The sequence below is a fragment of the Mus caroli genome, unplaced genomic scaffold, assembly GCF_978045245.1.
Source record: "Mus caroli unplaced genomic scaffold, Mus_caroli_1 scaffold_10, whole genome shotgun sequence".
Lineage (NCBI taxonomy): Eukaryota > Metazoa > Chordata > Mammalia > Rodentia > Muridae > Mus > Mus caroli.
In genome coordinates, this window is record NW_028227265.1 from 86,508,813 (window position 1) to 86,531,637 (window position 22,825).

General features: G+C 38.5%; 1 pseudogene across 1 annotated transcript; it reads left to right on the forward strand.

The window, feature by feature from the left end:
• The first annotated feature begins 11,631 nt into the window (after positions 1 to 11,631).
• Positions 11,632 to 20,279, forward strand: LOC110300270 (disintegrin and metalloproteinase domain-containing protein 26A-like; annotated as a pseudogene). The gene is made up of 3 exons (XR_015048657.1): positions 11,632 to 13,667; positions 17,933 to 18,024; positions 20,218 to 20,279. The product of XR_015048657.1 is annotated as a disintegrin and metalloproteinase domain-containing protein 26A-like (transcript).
• Positions 20,280 to 22,825: the final 2,546 nt, after the last annotated feature.

Consider the following 22,825-nt stretch of genomic DNA (forward strand, 5'->3'; position numbering starts at 1 on the left):
TATTTTCTTAAAAATATAACTTTTTAAACTCTTTATAGAAATGGAAACTGAAGAGATAAAGCTATTAGCTCCTGAGCTGACTCTGATGGAGACATCTGACTACCTCAGTCATGGTATTGACTATTTCTATGCCCAAGATCTTGCTCACTTCTTCTGCCTTATGCAATTTATTGTTGCATAATTATCCCTTATGATCTGAAGTGAGCTTTTGTCTTTCTGTGGTATCTGATGTACTGCCATTTCCCATCCTTTTACTAGGTTTAAATTTTCTCTTTCTCCATTAAATTTTTACCTGGTCTGGAGAACATTTCATTCATTTTTATCATTTCAGGCCCACCATATTTTTCAGTTATCTTTCTAATGTTTTCATTTAAACTCATTATTAACTTTACTTGGATATTTAGTTTTGTTTCCTCTAACAATTTTGTACTTAGTTTGTATGTGACCTAAAGCATTCTGATATTTATATGAAGTATGCCTTTCTTCATATATACCTGCTTATTTTCTACTAAAGGACTTTAGTAGAAGCTAGATTATAATACATCATGGGATCAACCTATTTTACTTAAAATGCATTGATATTTTTGCCAGCCCTATTTGGATTTTTCTGAGTTCAACATATTTGCTTTTAATAGGTCATCTTGAAGCCCCAAGTGTGTTCCTCTCTAACTCTGCCCTGTAGTATTGGACAGAGGATCTCTCCTTAAACCAGATGCTCACCATTTCTGCTACAGTTGCTGACAAGAAAACCACAGAATCTGCTTACCCTCCTTCACCTTAAAGAGCTGCTCTTTAAGATGTCTACCATTCCCACTCTCTTCTCTGGGCTCTGGAAACCAGAACTGAGTTGCTGATTGCATGGCAAGCATTTTGTCCACTAGGGTCTTTCCACATCGCAAGCTCTTTTTCATATTATCTGTACACTATATGTTACTCATATATTCCCTTACACAAAATTCTTTCAGATTCCCTAACATGTGTAAATTCATATTTTCTCTGAAAATGCCAAAGCCAACACTTAAACTCCCATAAGCACACATGTGTACAAACACACAAACCAAAGAAGCCTGAGGAGCTTATTTCATATTGCCCACCTATGCCTGAGCATTGTCTGGAATGGAGCTGCTATACGGTGTCATTCTATTGAAGAATACAGATTTTTCTCTCTTCCAGGAGCAATCAATTACAAATAGCTTCTTAGGCAAAGACTCATCTTTGTGTATATTTTCCATTATCCCTGCTGAGACTTGATTTGTTTGAAGTTGTACAGAATTTTGGTGTGCTCTCTCCATCTCTGTAAGTCCTTGTGTATATCATCCCAGTTGTGTCTGTAAAATGCTGTTTCCCTAGAGTCATCCAGCTCCTGTAGCTCTTACAACCTTTCTGCTTTCTCTTCCATAGAGATACATGAATTGAGGGTAGGGGAACGATACAGATACTTAGGGCTCTGTGTGCTCTGCATGAGGTCTAGTTGTGGATCTGCATGTTAATTGCCATCTATTAGAAGAAGCAGCTTCTCTGGAGAGTTCAGTCATGTAGTGATCTACAAATATAACATAGTGTCATCAGAAGTCATTTTATTTCTATGTCCATCGTCTTAGTCAGGGTTTCTATTCCTGCACAAACATCATGACCAAGAAGCAAGTTGGGGAGGAAAGAGTTTATTTGGCTTATACTTCCATACTGCTGTTCATCACCAAGGAAGTCAGGACTGGAACTCAAGCAGGTCAGGAAGCAGGAGCTGATGCAGAAGCCATGGAGGGATGTTACTTACTGGCTTGCTTCCCCTGGCTTGCTCAGCCTACTCTCTTATAGGACCCAAGACTACCAGCCCAGAGATGGTACCACCCACAAGGGGCCTTTCCCCCTTGATCACTAATTGAGAAAATGCCTTACAGTTGGATCTCATGGAGGCATTTCCTCAATTGAAGCTCCTTTCTCTGTGATAACTCTAGCTGTGTCAAGTTGACACAAAACTAGCCAGTACATCCATTATGCAGAATATTTGTTACATGTTTTCCCTGAAGACACCTGTGTACTCTAGTGACAATTTCTTGACCACTTTAGCAGTGTCAAATATGGCTTCAATCTCATGAAGTGGGCCTTTAAAAAAATTAAAACTTGTGCTATCTGCCCTTGCTGTCCCTCTTGTGATCCTGGTTGTGTCAGAACTTCTCAGAGTCCAACTGTTTCTGTGACTCTTTGATTCTGAGATTCTGTGATCTGGAAATCCTGAGATCCTGGCTGTGTCAGAGCACCTGGGAGTCAAGCTTTCTCTGGGTGTTGCAGGGGTGCGCAGGGAGCCAGAGTCCTAAGTTTTCTCTGGGCACAGGTGCAAGCTGGAAGGAACTCGTGCCTCTGGCTGGGAGGAAGTTTGTGTTTCCTTGGTTCTTGGGGGGGTGGGGGCAGTTACACTGGGTGTTGGGAAAGATGTTGTGGCCTCTGCTGTGATCTTGAAAGTGTCAGAGCTCCAGTGCTCCTGGGTATGTCTGGACTTCTGGGAGTCGAGCTTCCTCTGTAATCCTGTGATCCTGTAATCCTGGGCATTTCAGAACACCTGGGAGTCGAGCTTCCTCTGGGTGTTTTGAGAGTGGGTGCAGAGCCAGCACCCCAGGTCTGCTCCAGGTGCAGGTTCAGACCAGAAGGAACCTGTGCCATTGGCTGGGCATGGTTACTGCATCCCTAAATCCTGGGAGACTGGGGGTTCCAGTTACTCAGGGCATTAGGGCAGATGTTGTGGCCACCTCACCTGTGATCCTGGGCATGTTATAGTACCTGGGAGTGGAGCTTCCTCTGGATGTTGTGGGACTGGATACAGAGCCAGTGCCCAAGGTCTGCTCAGGGCACAGGCTCAGACTAGAAGGAACCCACACCACTGGCAGGGTGTGGGTTCCTGTGCTCCTGGATCCCAGGGGACACAGTTACTCTGGGCATTGGGGAAGACTACATGAAGCTCAAAAAGAAGGAAGAACAAAGTATGGATGCTTTGGTCCTTCTCAAAAAAGGGAACAAAATACTCATGGGAGGAAATACAGAGCCAAAGTGTGGAGCAGAGACTGAAAGAAAAGCCATCCAGAGACTGCCCCACCTGAGGATTCATCCCATATAATGTCACCAAACCCAGACACTATTGTGGATAGCAAGAGGTGCTTGCTGACAGGAGCCTGATATAGCCATCTCCTGAGACGCTCTGCCAGAGCCTGACAAATACAGAGGCAGATGCTTGCAGCCAACTATTGGACTGGGCATAGAGTTCTCAATGGAGGTGTTAGTAAAAGGACTGAAGGAGCTGAAGGAGTTTAAGGGGTTTGTAACCCATAGGAAGAACAACAATATCAACCAACCAGACGTGCCCCCCCCCCCCCTGTAAGCTCCAAGGGACTAAACCACCAACCAAAGGATACACATGGAGGGACCCATGGCTCCAGCTGTATATGTAGCAGAGGATGGCCTAGTCAGACATCAATGGAAGGAGAGCCCCTTGGTCCTGTGAAGGCTCAATGCCCCAGTATAGGGGAATGGCGGGGCAGGGAGAATGGGGTGGGTGGGTAGGTAGGGGAACACCCTCATAGAAGCAGAGGAACGGGGGTGGGGTAGGGGGTCTGGGGCGGAGGGAACCGGGAAAGGAGATAACATTTGAAAAGTAAATAAAGAATATATCTAATAAACAATTTACAAGAAAATAAAAATAAAAAATAAAACAATATGATCAAAGTATATTGTATGAAAACATTTTAAGTAAAAAATGTTCCAACTGGTAATAAGAACACATGCTCCACTATGTTCATAGCAGCCTTATTTATACTAGCCAGAAGCTGGAAAGAACCCAGATGTCCCTCAACAGAGGAATGGATACAGAAAATGTGGTACATTTACACAATGGAGTACTACTCAGTTATTTAAAAACAATTAATTTATGAAATTCTTAGGCAAATGGATGGATCTAGAGGATATCATCCTGAGTGAGGCAACCCAATCACAAAAGAACTCACATGATATGCACTCAGTGATGTGGATATTAGCCCAGAAATTTAGAATACCCAAGATACAATTTGCAAATCACATGAAAATCAAGAAGAAGGAAGACCAAAGTGTGGATACTTCAACCCTCCTTAGAATGGGGAACAAAATACCTATGAAAGGAGTTACAGAGACTAAGTTTGGAGCTGTGATGGAAGAAAGGACCATCCAGAGACTGCCCAACCTTGGGATCCATACCATAATCAGCCACCAAACGCAGACACAATTGTATACGCCAGCAAGATTTTGCTGAAAGGGCCCTAATATTGCTGTCTCTTGTGAGGCTATGCCAGTGCCTGGCAAATACAGAAGTGGATGGTCACAGTCATCTATTGGATGGAACACAGGGCCCCCAATAGAGGAGCTAGAGAAAGTAACCAAAGAGCTGAAGGTGTCTGTAACCTTATAGGAGGAACAACAATATGAACTCACCAGTACCCCCTGAGCTTGTGTCTCTAGCTGAGTGTCTCTAGTCGGCCATCATTGAGAGGAGAGGCCCTTGGTCTTGCAAAGATTATATGCCCCAGTACAGGGGAATGCCAGGGCCAAGAAGCGGGAGTGGGTGGGTATGGGAGCAGGGTGGGGGGGGGGAGGGGGAGGGTATTGGGAACTTTTGGGATAGCATTTGAAATGTAAATGAAGAAAATATCTAATAAAAATTGTTTTAAAAAAAGAAAACAACTTATGGTAGATTTTATTTGTTCTTAGCAAAAATAAAAAAAAAATGAAGAAAATATCCAACAAAAAAGAGAAAAATTAAAACGAGTGGTTTACACCTGTAATATTTGTGGCCCTATTGTATCAGGAGGCTGCTATTGTAACTTCTGGGGTTCTTAGATGATGAGGATTATATGATGGCTACTTTTCTCCTTCCGTAAAATGCAGAGTGACTTCTAGAACTATGAACACAAGTCAATAGGGGAAAAGATTCTAGTTGGAAAAATCACAAAGTTGTTATCATTTGTATTTCCCTGAGGACCGTAGAAACATTTTAAGTATTTCACAATCATTTTAATTTTTGTATTTTTTTATTGGGAACTTTTTGTTTAGTTATATATCTCATTTTTTTTTAAAGATTTATGTATTATATGTAAGTACACTGTAGCTGTCTTCAGACACTCCAGAAGAGGGCGCCAGATCTCGTTACGGATGGTTGTTAGCCACCATGTGGTTGCTGGGATTTGAACTCTGGATCTTTGGAAGAGCAGTCCGGTGCTCTTACCCACTGAGCCATCTCACTAGCCCATATATCTCATTTTTAATTTGGGTGGTTTGTTTTCTGGATGTCCATGTTTTGAAGTTCTTGGAATATTATAAATGACACTTTGTCAGATACATCATTGCTAAGAAGTCTTGCCCTTTCTTTTTGCTTGAATCATGGTTTCCTTTGCTCCCTAAAAGATTTTTAGATTTGTGATGTTGGTGAATGATTGAAGAAAAAGGTCTCAGCTCATTTTGGCAGTGCCAACTCAAGGTTGGTGGTCCTCCATGCTGTAATAAATTAGCCTAATCAAGAAAGAAAATGAGTCAGTAAATAACATCCCTTCATGGTTCTGCTTCAGCTCCTGCTTCCAGTCTCCTGTTCTGCTGTTGTTCCTACCTGAGTTCCTTCAGTGATAGACTGTGATTTAAACCTGGAAGCAGAAATAAACCTTTCCCCATCAAGTTGCGTTGGTCCTGATGTTTTACCCCTAGACCCAGCAATCTAAGTAGGAAAGAGTATAGATCACTAAATAAGCCAGTATGATTGTTCCTCAAATGAAAGAAAGAAAAAAAAAACCCTGAGAATAAATCAATCGCCATAACTGGCTATATCATTCTGGAGCACATATGCAGAGACTCTACCTAATAGAGAGATGTTTGCTGTCTCAGTGAGGGTTTCCATTGCTGTGAAGAGACACCATGACCAAGGCAACTCTTACAAAGGACAACATTTAACTGGGTCTGGCTTACAGAAACAATCCATTATCATCAAGGCAGAAATCATGGCAGCACCCAGGCAAGCATGGCAATGGAGAAGGAGCTTAGAGTTCTACATTGTGATCTAAAGGGAACCAGGAGAAGACTCAGAATTCTAGGCAGCTAAGAAGAGGTCTCCAAGCCCACCTCCACAGTGACACACTTACTCCAACAAGAACACACCTCCAAATAGTGTGACTCTCTGGGCCAAGCACATTCAGACCACACTTGCTATTCCATATTTTGTACTAATCTATTCATAGTAGCCAGCAATTAGAAATGGCCTAGATGTCCATCAACTGCTGAATGAATAATATTAATTTTTTTTTTTCGAGCCAGGGTTTCTCTGTATAGCCCTGGCTGTCCTGGAACTCACTTTGTAGACCAGGCTGGCCTCAAACTCAGAAATCCGCCTGCCTCTGCCTCCCAAGGGCTGGGATTAAAGGCATGTGCCACCATGAATATTAAAATTCTTAGTTTATCATGTATGACTTTTACTGTCAAGATAGTTTTCTTAAAAACTATGCTTTATGATATAACTCAAAGTTTATTTAAATGGAGTAAAATTTGGACACAAACAAGTGTAGGTTATAAATAATACAATGTTCCACTGCTCAGGGAACCACCACACTGAAGAAAAAAATTTCGAAGTTATTCATTCCTTATCATCATGAGAGAAAGTTTGTTTCTGGGGACATCATGTTATGTTGAGTATGGACTGTAAGTCTGTCAAACAAAAAAAATATTATGTTATTATTACCAGTATAGAAAATTATTAAGGAATGAAAAGCCTCATGTCAAAATTGGGCTCTTTAGAAGTTTTTATGATGTCAAGAAGAAAAAAATATGAATTTCCAAATAGGGACATAGTAAAAATATAAAAAAGAAGACAGAATTATTAAGAAAGGATATTAGTATGTACTAAGCTTCCAGGTTTAAACAATGTTAACTAGCAAAGAATTAAACTTACTTTAAAGTTTTATTTTATTAAATAATTTTGCAATGGGCAAGAATAAGGAAAGAAGACATGATATGCTATCTATGATGTAGATAATGGGGACACTTTATTACTATGGATAGGAGTACAAACTAGTGTAACCACTATGGAAATCAGTGTGGATTATTCAAAACCAGGAAAATAGACTTATCACAGATCAATCTGTACAAATTTTGAGCATATACAATAAAGTACTCTAAAACTTACATTAGGTGTAATTACTTGTCTTTGTTCATAGCTGATCTATTCATACTAGCCAGAAATATCAAACAGCACAGATGAACATCAGTTATGTAGAAGATAATGAAGATAAGGCACTGTTACACTATAGAATATTATGCAGCTGTTAAGAAAAACGAAATTTGCAGGCATATTTATGGAAATAGGAAAACTCATCCCAAGGAAGTGGAATAAGACCAAGAAAAACAAGCATTGAATATTGCTCTTAAATATCCATGGTATTTTGTATGATTTAGATGTGTGTGTTCCGTGTAGAAAATAAACAAATGCTAAGTGCTTAAGGTACCGGCAGGCAATAAGAAATCTTTGCAGGAAGGATATATAGAATATAAAATTATAAAAAATTTAAAAGGAGAAATTCGAACAGAATAAACTAATTTATATAGATGAAGATATATACATATATAAAAACATATATGTGTTTATATGTATAGAAATAAATTACACATACATTTATGTAATTTAAATGGAGTTACTGTATAATTGGAGAAACTGTGCACCAAATGGTTGTCTAAAGTGACCAAATAATTACTCCAGTACATAGAATGGATTACATCTTATTCAGCTGTGGACCAGTTACTACAGAGGGTCTATGATAACACTATTGATTACCAAGTAGCACTAATTGAAGACACTTTTACATCACATTTATCATGTAACACATAAAAATATAGATGATAATAAACTAGCTGCTTCATTCATTATATATATATATATGTATATATATATATATGCTATTATACCTTAGAGGAGATATAGATATATGATCCTGAAGTAGAGAAGTACCCATCAGTCTAAACCAGTTGTAATATGTCTATTTAATTTATAGTAGGGATATGCATGCAACATGTCTTCACTGGTAAATAATAGAAATAGTGCTGAGAATGTTAGGGAGACATTATCTAATTGTAATTGGATTTAAGCTACACTTCATGATATGAAACTAGCACTTGATATTGTTTATTTAGCCAAGAATCATAGACCAGAAGTCACCATAGGTAGGCAGAAATTTACTACTATTAATATGGCAATAAAATGACTCAATGCTAGATTATTGTATCTCTAGATCAGAGTATCACTCAACCCTAACCAAAGAAGCTTTTTCATGAGGTGGATGGTAAGTAACAAAGTACCCACAACTGCAGAAAGTGAGAGACTTTGGAATGTTAAGGCTTAAGTGGGATATCTTTATATCTTTACCAAGCCTCTCCCCTTAAGTCCCAGAGACCTATGGAGAGAGAGAGAGAAAGGGAGAGATTGTAAAACCCAGAAGTGGCAGATGACTTTAAGAGAACTGCATTCTTAATATACTATAGGGCAGACATACATGGGAACTCACAGAAACTGTGAGAATAAGACCTACATGAGCTCAAGGTAGACAGAATTCCAAAAAGAAAGAGAAGTGGGTAAAGACGTCCTATCCCTAGAGACATATGATCAAAAGGTATTGTGTGTATGGGTGTGGGGGTGGAATTTAAAGGAAGTTCATGAGGCTCCACCCCTAGCCAGGAAGGTCTTAGTGAGTCATAATTGCTAAAGTAGGAAACTTGGTTTTCTTTGATTCAGTGGAACAGGATACATCAAACTCACTCACTGACTATCTCCAGCCCTGATCCCAAGATGGCCACCACAAACTGGACTTCATATCTTTGTTGACTTTTCTTTTTTATTTTTATTTTGTTTTTTACTAGAGAGACACACCTTGAAGTTGGGTAGATTTGGAGAAGAACTCTAGGTGAAGTTCAAAGATGGGAAAGAATATACTATAAATACAAAGTATACATTTCTCAGAGAAAATAGTACTTAAAAGATGGGTGAGTGAAACACAATAGCAGTTAACCAAGGTCTCAGACATTGCAACCTTAATCAGCAAATAAACTTGTTTCTACCATTTGCACTCAACAACTTAAAAAAAAATACTCTAGTTGCAGATTGATATTTTCTCAATCAGCTAATTAAATGCCAACGAGATTTATTCCTATGCTGTTAGTCACTGTTCCTCTCCAAAATTCACTTATGCATTACTTTTAATAACAGATATATAAAAAAGATAAACATCTACATGCGCAGCTGTTCAGTGTCGCTGAGATTATAATGGCAGATACTCAAATCCAAAGAGCATTTTCCAAAAAGGAGTGAAATTGCTTTCTAGGATTAGAAGCACATTGTTTATTACATATTTGTTCAAAACTGTGTAAATAAATAGGAATAACAAATACAAAATGAACAAATATTCAGAATTTAGCTAACTTTACAGTGTATGAAGAAAACTATCAGTCAGGAAAAAAAAATGGGATTTATTCACACTGAAGATCCTGGAGTATAGCATATGAAATAAAGAAAATTGAACTTATTGACATGGAAGAGGAAACCAAAGGTGAAGTGGGAGAGGATCCATTGGGAAGAACCTCCACAGTTGCCAGGTTCTGAGAAATGAGCAGCTCTTGTTGCTAGGCACATGAATCTAGAACTTACTCAATGAGAGACAAAGAAAGGAAGGAGTTTATACTCTCTCATGAATCCACAAACAAAAGATAAAACACTTTGCTACTAAGGTGGGCTTTACTAAGGTGAGCAAGGGCATCACTAGAAGAGATCATGGGCATCACTGTACCAGATGGTAAGTCTCTTAGAGAATCCTGTTCAGAGGACAGAAACACAAAACACACCCCTTACTTCCTTGCCAAGTATTCAGATCTGAGGATGGTTTTTCCTTTCCTTGATTCTACAATCATCTATTTTATTGTTGTGACTTTAGAACTTTTAGTGTGATAAATACACCCTAAATAGATGGATAGAGAGCTTGGGTGGTCTGTGGCTAGCCATTGAAAAATGTGCTGAGGTTGTTGTGAGAAAAGAGGGTAAGGCAAAAGCAACATCTGAGAGCCAACTGAAAGTCTCTGTTGTTATTACCAAATCTTGGGTGAAATTATTGTCTTTTCTCCACAGTCCTAGATGATAGAATTATTGCTAACTGTAATTAAATTAATCCAAGACTAGGCCAGCTCAATTATTCATTAAGATGTTTTTCTTAACTTTCTGTTTATTACTGCAGTTTTAGTCATTAATTCTGACATGCATTTCTTGGTGCAATCTCAATATTACTGTATTGGAAATAATTCTTTTCCTCATGCCACCAATCTACATGCTATAATAACTATGGAAGATAAATCAAAACACTCATGGATAGTGAATCACCATGTCAGGATTTTGATCAGAATTTCATTGTAGTGTTCTTAAATATTTTTATTGCTATTTTTCTTTTGTATACTTTTGGCATTCTATTTGTTAATGCATTTCTTTTCTAACTTGATTTCTTTTCAAATAAGCATATGCTAAGTTGAAGATACAGGAACTCGAGGATAATTCAGTTGTTAAAGTGAATGCTTCTTGGGCTTGGAAACATGAGAATGATCCTCAGTGTCGATGTAAAAAGCCAGGGTTGGGGGTCTGCATTTGCACAGCAATGGGGAGGCAGAGACAAGCACATTGCTAAAACTTGTTGGACAGCCATCTTCCCCTCTTTAGTGGTTAGTATGTAGGAGATCAACTTTGTGTCCAAAACTAAGATGCTGGTGTTGTCTTAGGAAAGATACACAAGACTAATGTCTCTACATAGACACACACATACACATGCACTCATACACACATATCAATGAAAACACAAAGTAAATGGATAAAATATTAAAATTTAAGATATAGATAGGTAAACAAAATATTTGGTTACTGAGGACCCACTCCATGCATATGTTAACAGGCATGGAGCTTGAAATTCACACCTAGTGTACATGCTTTCTTGTACTACTAACAATAACAAAGATAGAAAATGGAAAATATAAGAAAAATGTTCATCCTGAGAGAAGTTTTTAACTAGCCATGGCAATGCAAAAATGGAAAAAAGAACATAAATGTACTCATTAGACAGGAAAATATTTAGTGTTTTAGATAATAAATTAATATTGAAATACAAAAGCAAAAGTAATGTTATTTATCAGCTGGTGAATTTTTTTCATTGCAATTGAGGAAAAGTTGAAAATTAAAACATTCAGGAACAATGTGAGAAAGAGGGCAAGTTATTAAAAACTGAGAGTATATTTGAAATATATTTGCACAGGAAAAGGTATACCTTACTATAATTAAACAGAAAATCTGTGAACATTGCTGGTATACTTTGAAACTGTCACTAACTGATTTTTAGCCCAATATCTCCTGTTTTATCTTCTAGCCTAACTTTATCATGAATTGCCTATAACCATGTTTGCCCTTGATTTCATTTTCTTTTAGTCCTGCTGCTCTGACTTCTCTATTCTATTAGAAGACACATCAGTAAAAGCCAATGTTGCATTCAATGAGACAAAGTAAGGACAAGGAGAGCGATGCTTTCTGGAGTCTGTGGGTGAGACCATGATGCATAAAATGGTGATGCTTCTTCATCTCTCCTGTTGATATTGCTCTTCCCCTCTGCATGGTCACCAACTGGACATGCTGAATACAGTAGCCCTCCAGAAGCAGTGTTACCCTTGATGGTCACTGGTACTAGAAAACATACTTCCCCAGGCTGGCTGTCCTATACCCTGCAATTTGGAGGAGAAAGACACATTATCACCATGAAACCCAAGAAAAACTTGATGTCCAGAAACTTCATACTATTAACTTACACTCAGCAAGGTGATCTCCTTGAAGAACAGCCTTTTGTGCAGAATGACTGCTACTACCATGGCTATGGGGATGAAGACCCAGAATCCTCAGTCATTGTTACAAGTTTTGGGAGTTTGCAAGACACACTATAGATAAATGGCACAACTTATGAAATCATGACCAAGAGGTAAACTTCAACATTTGAACATTTGGCTTACAAAATGGACAGTGGGGTGTCAGAATCATTTTGCATGAGATGTGGCTTAACAGAAGAGGAAATACCATGACAGACAAATGAAGCATCAAAAAGGCAATGACTCCACACTTTTACAAAACCCATATAAGAATTGGTGGATCCACTGTAGAATGATTGAATATTTTGTGGTAATAGACAACAAACACTATGTTCATAGAAATAGCAATGCCACAGCTTGTACTCAAGATATGTTGCAAATAGTCAATGGAATAAATGGTTATTACCTTCAAATAGATACTGAAGTGGTTTTAACCACTCTTGAAGTGTGGAATGAAAATAACCATGTCAATGTAGAACAAAAATATATGCAATGTCCTAAATGATTTCTTCAGTTGGAAGCAAAATAGCATAGGCAATCGCATTAGACATGATATCATACACCTTTTTGTCAGACCCAGATATGATATGTATTTAGCATTAGCTTTTGTAGGTACAGTTTGTACACAAAATAGTTGTGGAGTTAATAGTTTCATCTCTGATTCAATGTCAGACATGGCATTCACTATAGCACATGAGATGGGTCATAACCTGGGCATGCTGAATGACGTAAGTGCATGGACTTGTAGGTGAAAAAGCTGCATAATGGCCCCATATAAATCAAATTCTCCAAAATTCAGCAACTGTAGTTATGAAGAAATCTTTTCAGTTGTTACCAAAATAAGTTGTTTATATGATATTCCAGATGCACTAAGAACAACAAACCTGATGCCGACCATATGTGGGGATAACTTGGTTGAAGAAGGAGAGCAGTGTGATTGTGGGAACTCTGAATCCTGTTTACAAGATCCATGCTGTAGCAGCAACTGTGTTCTCAAACCTGGTGCTCAATGTGCTTTTGGACTTTGTTGCCAAGATTGCCCGTTCCTTCAAACAGGCACTGTGTGTAGACAAGAGAAAAATGAGTGTGACCTTCCAGAGTGGTGCAATGGAACTTCAGCTGAGTGTCCAGGAGATGTGTACATAGTGAATGGAAGCCCTTGCTCAGGTGGAGGTTATTGCTATAAAATGACATGTCATGAATGTGAGACACTGTGTAAGAGGATTTTTGGCAAGGAACCCAGGAGTGCAAATGAAGTTTGCTATATGGAAATTAACAAACTGGGTGACCATTTCGGTAACTGTGGTAAAAGTAGCTCTAACAACATAGGATGCAATATGGCTGATGTACTCTGTGGAAAAAATTCAGTGTGGTAATGTGGAAGAGATTCCACTTAGGAGAAACGATGAAACACTGCATTGAACTGACTTCAATAATTTCACCTGCTGGACTATGGACTATCATTTTGGTAGTACTATAGAGGACAGCGGAGCAGTGGACGATGGCACAGCTTGTGGACCAGAACATATATGCATTGAAAGAAAGTGTGTCAGTAAGTCTATTTTGTTTAGTAACTGTTCAGAAAGTCTATGCAATATGCAAGGTGTCTGCAAATAAACACCACTGCCATTGTGATGTCATATGGGAACCACCAGACTGTTGACTACCTGGCTTAGGAGGTAGTATAGACAGTGGACCATCTTCTGGGACATTACCTAGCAAGAGGAAATCTGATAAAGGTAAAATCCTGGTGGGGCTTATTATTCCTTTTATTATTGGAATGTTCTTTTTAATTTTGCTAATTTTGGTGATAGCATCACCCCAAAAAGGAACAGCAGTAAGAGAACCAGAACCTAATGCTCACATTTCACCTAAAACATCAAGTGTGGAACGTAATAAAAGTAAAAGGAAATCCAAAAGGGAATCAAGAAAAGAGGAACCAAAAGAGGAACAAAAGAGGGAACCAAAAAGGGAACCAAAAAGGGAATCAAAAGGGGATCAAAAAGGGAATCAAAAAAGAAAAAAGAATAAAACATTATTCCTTCTGAAACTTCATCTATTACTGCAAAGACTTCTCACTGTAAGAATATCACTATGGGTGTATCTGGAATCACAGGCCAGAAGTGCTAGAGACCAGTTACCCTTGTTTGAATATCAAAAGCATTTACCACCAAATAAAAGGAAGTCAGATGCATTCCCACCTTTCTTTATTGTAAGCAATCTGTTACCTTATTTTTCAACAGAATTTGTGTCTGCATCCTATAGCATAGGCCCAAACCATGGCCCTTTGAATGTGTTTCTTTCCATTTGGTTTGTCACAGCATTAAACCCCTCTCCCTTTCTATTGTTTTGTACACACACACTCAGAGGTAGTCTCCAAATCCCATTTCCTGGTGGCAACTCCTGTCTACTAAAATCTGCTCCTAGGAGAGCTAGATTGAAATTGGAAACCAGAGAGAATAATTTAGGTCCATCTCATGGTTGCTGTAGTTTCAGCTCTCTCCTTCATGGTATAAGTAGATTTCATCCTGCAAGGGATCTTCACACAGAGTTCAAAATTCCCCCAACAAACCTCTCCGGTTAAGTGTACTGTTGCTGTAATGAAACACTATAACCAAACAACCTGATGAGCAAAGGGCATATTTCTTACACTTCCTTATCACTGTCTATCATCAAAGGAAGTCATGGCAGGAACTTAAACAGGGTAGGACCCACTGCCATTTTGGATCAACACCCTAATATCAGCAACAATGGGCTGGGCCCTCCATCAGTTATTAAATAAAAGAAAATGTTCTACAGGTACTTCTACATGTTCTACATCCTGATATTATGTGGCATTTTCTCAGCCAACGGGCATAAATCAAGCCAACATAACACTATTGTCAACTCTAGAAATTTATCACAACTAGGAAACATCACACCCAAAATTCTGATTGCTATTATCTAAGCCCTCCACTGATGCCAGAAATTTCAGCATCCAACTCGGCTCTTGAAGATTAGCTTCCCACAGCCAATGGGACATTCTTCAATACTCTGCACAACAATACATGCCTTCTTCCCTTTAATCCCTAGTTCCAGTACAGAAAGCTACATATTCTGGTTAGCACCCTTGGTCATCTCAGGGGTGAGGCTTTCTCATTATAGAGTAAGGGGACACTTTGTCCTATGCTGAACCTTGAGTTTCATCATTTCCCTTTACCAATCTAGGAAGGTAATTAAAGTGTGGATATTATTTCCTGAAAATATATAACAGAAAATGATAGGTCCTGACACCTAATCATTAATCAACTTTGTCTATAAAATGAGATCATGCAGATGTTTACAAATATATGATGGATAAAATAAATATAAGCAAATCCTGTTTTCTTTGAAAATAAAATTGATATTCCCTATTTAATGTTAAAAGATAATTTAAAGTCAGACAGCCTGTCCTCAAAATAGTGACAGGGCCTCAGCATAATCTGCCAACCCAGCTTACTTGTAGCTAAGTTCTAGCATACCCCCAATACCCACCCCATCCCCACAGGTTCCTTCTGTTTTGCTTCCACTACACCATTCCATACCAGGTGTCTGGTCTGCTGAACACCTTAAATGGCCTCATCAATATGATTCTCAAAATGTTTAATTTAACCCTGGTCCCAAACCAAGGCTTTGAAAGGATAAAAGGAACTTTAATTCTGGTACTGGGTCCAGGTCCTCAAGGGATTCAAGTTTTCACTCTCTAGAAACTCTACTTTTCCCCTGAAAGGCGGTAGTTATCAGTCCCAAAGCCATTGTGTGCACTCTGTATGACACACTAGAGAACGCTTGTGTTCGTTCCCTTTGCACAACATTGCTTGATCAACTTCCTGCTGACTCTGTCCCATTTGACATAGGTTTCTGCTGATTTTGTCCATGTTTCTAAATGTAAGCAGTGCACAAGACAGTGCTCCTTAACAAATTTCTGGTATGAGCCATCAGCTTATAAAGGCTTTCTGTCCTATTTATTTTCACATCCTTGGTTCTCCCCTCATTGAAACCTCACAGTTCAGAACTCCCCCCTCCAGCAGATTCAAGGATCTGTAGCTTTTATAAAATAAACCTAACTGGGGGACACAAAGCAAATAACTACAAATTCATAGCTAGCAAATCACTCATTCTATCATATCTGAGGGTAAGGGTTTGTTCTGACCAACCAGAATTCTACTGACTTTTTACTAGCAAAAGGTCCTTCACAGCCTTACATTCTGGTTTCTTTAGCTTCAAGGGAGATCACCTTGTGTAGGTCAAGTTGTCCTGAAGGCTCAATAACCTTTTGGATTCCCTCAGTTTCTGTTGTTTGTTGTCAGGATTGTGCTTCTCTCCTGTATTACCTAACGGCTTATCATCGGACGAAGGGATGCCCATGTTCTTTTTCTTGTTATGGTCTTGCCCACAAAATATTTTAAAACCCATCTAAGGAATAAAGATTGTTGTGTGAGAATTCACAAGAGGCTATAAATCCTTCATCTGTCTTCACCTGGCTCTTATGCATCTCGCAACAGAAGCCAATCCTGACAATGCTACACAAAATAATTATTTTCCTCACACCAGAACTCAAAATGCTATAATTACTAAAACTAAGTCAAAGCACTCATGGATAGTGACCCAGCATGTAAGAGTTTTAATGACAGTTTCATTACCTTGCCCTCAGATGTCTTTTATTTATTCTTCTACTTAAGGGAGAGGTTCTTAGCACCTTATATGGTAATGCATTATATCTTTTAACTTCTTTTTCCAAATAACAGTACAGTGAAGATAATGAGGCCAGAAAAGAGAGAGCGCTCATTCAGTAAAATGAATGTTTCACAAGCATACAGACATGACAATGATCCCCAGAACCAAGGTGAAAAGTCTGGTTTGTGGCCTGTGCCTTCAAGGCCAGCAATGAGGAGGCAGACAGATGTGGACTGCTAAGGCTTGCTAAACAGTTATTATTTCCCCTATCAGTGACCAGCTCTGCATCAAAAAGCAATTCATGGCCTCTGCAAAAAGAAACATGAAAACATGATTATATCTACACAAGTACTACAAATAAATAAGATATTGAACTGTGAGAAGTAACTACCTAAGCAGGGTGTGTAGTTTTCAAGGACTTACTAGCCAGGAAGAACCATGCGCTCCACACACAAATTAATGTGCCCACAAGCTTCACATCTGCTCTAGTGTACACACTCAGATAGTCATCATAATAACAAGGAATAAAATGTAAAATACACATGTGAATGATACCCACAGAGAAATTTGTGCCACCCATGGCAATAACAAGCGCAGACAGAAAGGAGCATATAAATGTACTTAATAACCAGGGAAGCATTTTGGGGGGGTTAGAATTTGAATCACATCACACACACACACACACACACACACACACACACACACACACACGCATACATACATAAATGTACATATATGTGTATATATACTTACATATACTTAATTTTCAGCTAAGGACGTTTTCAATTACACTTGATGAACAGTCAACAATTCAGACATTCAGAAACAATGTGGAAAAGAGTACATGTTACTAAAAGCTGTGAGTGGTATAGTATGAGAACTATATCTGTACAGGAACAAGTATATTTTACAACACTTTAATTTTAATCATTCTCTACTTTTTTCTTCTCTAACCTGACTTGACCTTGATTTACCTATAGCTACATCTGACCTTATCTACCTAGCTTTTGTTTTAGTTTTACTTTTTGTTTGTCCTGCTGCTCTTACGAATCATTAAAGACTAATGCTGACTGCAACCATACTGAGGACTAAGAGAGCAAGGACTTCACAAGCTCCTCCTTGGCTCTTTAAGAGGATATAATGACTGGGGCTAAGGCCCTGGACAATAAAAGTTCCTTAAGTTCTGCCTGTGTGAAGATGTTCTTCCTCTCTGCATGGTCGACAACTATATGTGCTTAATACAGTAGCCTTCCAGAAGTAGTGATGCCCTTGAGGATAACTGTCATTACCAGAAATAATATTTCCTCAGGTTACCCTACACTTTGGGGGACAGAGACACATAATCGCTATGAAGCCCAAGAAATACTTGATATCCAGAAACTTCTCACTACAGTAACCAAGGTAATCTTGAAATCTCCTTTTGTGCAAAATGGCTCCTACTACCATGGACATGTGGATGAAGACCCAGAACCTACCAAAATTTGTTTGGGAAGGTTTTCTAGGCACTAGAGAAAAATGACAGAACTTACAAAATCATGCCCAAGATCTCAACTTCCACATATGAACATCTGCTTTAAAAGATGAATAGTGATGAGTCAGAATCATTTCTCATGAGATGTGGGTTAACAGAAGGAATAGCAAGAGCAGTAAGTGTTCTCTGCCACTGAGCCATCTCCACTGATATTCATACAAGAGTCTTCAATGGCAGTTCTATTCCCTTAGGCTCAAGGATGATCTCTTGTATGTTCTCCTCCCCTTAGGATTTCTGATGAGGAGTCAGCTTCCAGGCATATTGGGACACTTCTGTCATTTCCTTGTTTAGCTTGTTGCTTTCTGCATTCTCTCTAGTTAGTATGGGTGTTAGTATGAAGTTAGTATGTGATAGGAATCATCATGTTTTACTTAAATATATTTCGTGAATTTATACACACACACAGAGAGAGAGAGAGAGAGAGAGAGAGAGAGAGAGAGGGAGAGACAGAGGACCTTCAGGAAGGTATGGAATATATTTTTCCACACCTTCCTGAAGCTCCTGGTGTGTTCCTATATAATATTCTTCTTTAGCTTTTGAGACATAGTATCTTATAGAATCTGATACTCTCGATTTATACTAGCAAGTAACACACAGAAACTTCTTGGCCTCTCTCACTTCAAAGAGCTAGTATTGACAAATGTCATTAAGCTCCTCAACCTCTGTGGGCTCTGTGAATCTAAATTTTGTGTGTTATACTACTGTAAGCACTTCATCCACTGGGCCCTTTTTCTAAACTCAAACTAGTTTGTTTGCTTTAATATTATTATTTTTTCACTTATCAGACAAAAATATGTCTTTATCGTTGCATTCAACAAAATAGTTCCAGATATCCCCCTGGACAAATATCCCCAATTCATATTGTTTCCTTTAAAAAGAGAGAGAAAATAAGCAAATTCTAACAAAACTAAAGTCCTTTATATAACACAGAGACGCCAAAACAAGACAAAACGGTGGAGTCTACATTGTGTTGGCCAGCTATTTGCCCTCTTGGCTATGGTTGATATACCCAGGGTCATTCTACTAAAGAAAACTGATTATTTATGACCCAGAAGTTATTATTTACACATAACTTCTTAATTAGCAGTGGAATATAGTGTCCTTTTGAATAGGAATTGTCCACATAGACTCATGTGTCTGATTCCTTGTTCACTATTAGGAGATATGAACTCTTTGGAGTAGATATGGCCTTGTTAGAGGAAGTATGTCACTGGTGCAGGGGGATGGCTTGAGGTTTCAAATGCTCAAGCTAGGCCCAGTCTCTTTCTTCTTGTTGTCTGCCAAGAATGCCTCTATGGCTTCTGCCAAGATGATAATGGACTAAACCTCTAAATCTGTAAGACAGTCCCAATTAAAAGTTTTCCTTATAAGAGTTGCTGTGGCCATGGTGTCCCTTCACAGCAATAAAACCCTAACACACACATTGTCTTCATTTCCCATTATCCACTCAGGGATTTTGTTTGCTTTGAAAGCATGTAAAATTAGGGTATGGTATCTACAACTCTATAAATTCATGTGTACATCGGTCTAGCTGTGTCTGGACTATGTTGTTTCCTTGGAGTCTTTGCTATATCTGGCTCTTATACTCTTCTTGCCTCTTCCTCTGCATAGATCCCAAGACACTGAGGTCACAAGTATAACACAGGAATACCATTTAGGATTGAGTACTCCAAAGTCTCTGACTCTCTGCATGATGCCCAGTTGTGGGTCTCTCTGTTAGTTGGTATACGAAGCTTCTGTGATGAGAAACCAGTGATTTCAGTGATCTGTGGGCATAGAAAATGGCCAGGAGTCATTTTATTGCTATGCTCATTTAGCAGAATGTTTCTTGTAGGGCTTCCCTCAGATGCATAGTTGACCTAGTATCAGGTTCTTAACCACTTTAGCCATGTCAGGTATGGGTTTGTTCTTATGGAAAGGGCCTTAAAGACAATAAAAATTGGTTGGTTATACCCATAACATTGGGAGTCCTATTGCACTAGTGCCTGTACTGTGCCAGCAGGCTATTATAGCTAACAGGGTTAGTAGTTTGTGGGACTAATGGCTACTTTTCTCCTAAGCAGCATTCAGAGTAACTCCAAGCCCTATGAACACTAATCAATAGGAAAGAAGATTCTAGTTGGACACCAATTCATTTTCCCTGTGTCTTTGTGTAAGTATGTGGTATGTTCAGAAATAGAATCGTACCATAATGTTGTGAAGGATAACCTATTAGCTGTCAATATAAGATTAGGATTGTCTATGGAACCCTTTTAGACAACAATTCAAAAAATATATAGTTTACTTATGCTGCTGACTGTTTAATTCTATAGTATATAATGATAATTTCAGGCATTGGATTCCTTACCTTAGAGTAACTCCATTTAAATTCCATTTATATAAATACAAGTTTAGAAAGCTGCTATAGTTAGATTCTATACAGATTTTCAAAAGGCTTTTAGTATTAGTTATCCCTCCTCATATCACTCCGTAGATATTGTCCTCCCATCAATTCTCCAGTTCAGCCCTCTCTTCTAAATTTCTCTTTATGTCTTTATAACACTGTGCTCCATTTCTGAATCTTGGAAGATTCCCTCCTCCTCTCTGGCACCTAACTAGCTTCCTAAATTATGTGGATAGTCTAAATGAAGCAGACAGGTTGAAGGGCTATCCCCTAGAGAAGAAAAATCATGCCCCGGTTTTGTTTCTGGATTACTACCATCAGGATAATTGTTTCTAGTCCTAACTACATACCTACAAATGTCATAATTACATTTTTCTTAACTGTTGAGCAGTATGACATACAGAAATATTTCATATTTTCATCATCTATTTAAAAGGTGAGGGACATCTATGCTGTTTTAGATTTCTGGCGACAAAGACTAGAACTTCAGTGAACATGGATAAATAGGTACCTCTGTAGAAAGATAAGTACTTTGAATAGATGCTCTGGCATGGTAGAGTTGGATCTTGTGGTCAATCATTCCAGCTTTCTGAGGAACCTTCATACTGATTTAAACAGTGGCTCTATCAGCCTGTGTGCATATAAGTAATGAATGAACATTATTCTTTAACTATATCCTCTCTAGCACCTGCTGTCATTTGTTTTATTGACCTTGCCCATTCTGGCTTGAGTAATACAATATCTCAAAATAGTTGTCATTTGGATGTCCTGTGGTCTTCAGAGCTTTAACCTTTTAAATGTTGTACAACCATTTTATTCTACCTTATGAGAACTCTTTCATTCTATTCCATGATTATAATTAGTTTACTTGTTGTCCTGATGTTCAGTGTTTGTGTTTGGTTTTGGCCTTTTCTGGGTTTGTTTCTTTGTAGTTGTTTGGATATTCTATGTAATGACATTTTATCAGATTTACAATTGGTAAAGAGTTTTACCCAGTTTGATAATGACTTTTTCTTTGAATTATAGTATTTGTTAGTTTTGTCCATTGTGACTGGAATATAATGTAATTTGAAAGCATTTAAAAGTTTTCTGTTGAAAGTGGGGTACATCTGGAAGCTTAGTTCATAAACATATTCTTCCTTGAGACCTCCTCCTCTTTCTCCTTCTCTCCCTCCTTCTCTTCCTCCTGTTCCTCCTTCTACTCTTACTTCTTCATTTTTTGTTATTAATTATCTCCTTATTTGTTTGTTCCTTTTTGTTCTTTTGAGACAGTTTCTATGTTCTGTCCTGTCTGTCATAACCCTCACTGTGTAGACCAGGTTGGCCTGAAACTCAGAGATCTGTCTGCCTCTGCCTCCCCAGTTCCAGAAATAAAGACATGTGCCATAGCTCCCTGATGATCCTTCCTTCTGCCCTATGCCCCTGTTAGGCTTTCCAACTCTTTCTCATTTAGATGTTATAACACTTTGTTTCTAAACAGCACATAATTGACCTTGTGTTTTCACTCTTTCATAATTTTCTATAATGGTATCATTAGGTAGAACAAATGAACTGTATTACTAAATAGAATAAATTCATTGTCTGGAAAATGCAGAGTCTAGAACCTCTACAACATGCTGTACTCATTATCAAACTTCCTCTCATATTGTTAAGGAGTGACAAATGTTAGGATGCTTCTTCAGTGTGATGGTTTCTCAAGTAGTAGAACATTGTTCTCTCTGTTATCTACCGTCTTAGTCAGGGTTTCTATTCCTGCACAAACATCATGACCAAGAAGAAGTTTTTGGAGGATTTATTCAGCTTACATTTCCACATTGCTGCTCATCACCAAAGGAAGTCAGGACTGGGACTCAAACAGGTCAGGAATTAGGAGCTGATGCAGAGGTCATGGAGGGATGTTACTTACTAGTTTGCTTCCCCTGGCTTGCTCAGCCTGCTTTCTTATAGAATCCAGGACCACCAGTTCAGGGAAGGCACCACCCACAATGGGCCCTCCCATCCTTGATCACTAATTGAGAAAAATCCTAACAGCTGGATTTCGGGGAAGGAGGTATTTTTTAACCTGGTCTACACAGTGAGGGTTATGACAGACAGGACAGAACATAGAAACTGTCTCAAAAGAACAAAAAGGAACAAGCAAATAAGGAGATAAATAATAACAAAAATGAAGAAGTAAAAGTAGAAGGAGGAAGAGGAGTAGGAAGAGAAAGAGAAAGAGAAAGAGGAGGAAGTCTCAAGGAAGATTTTTTTATGAACTAAGCTTCCAGATGTACCCCACTTTCAAAAGA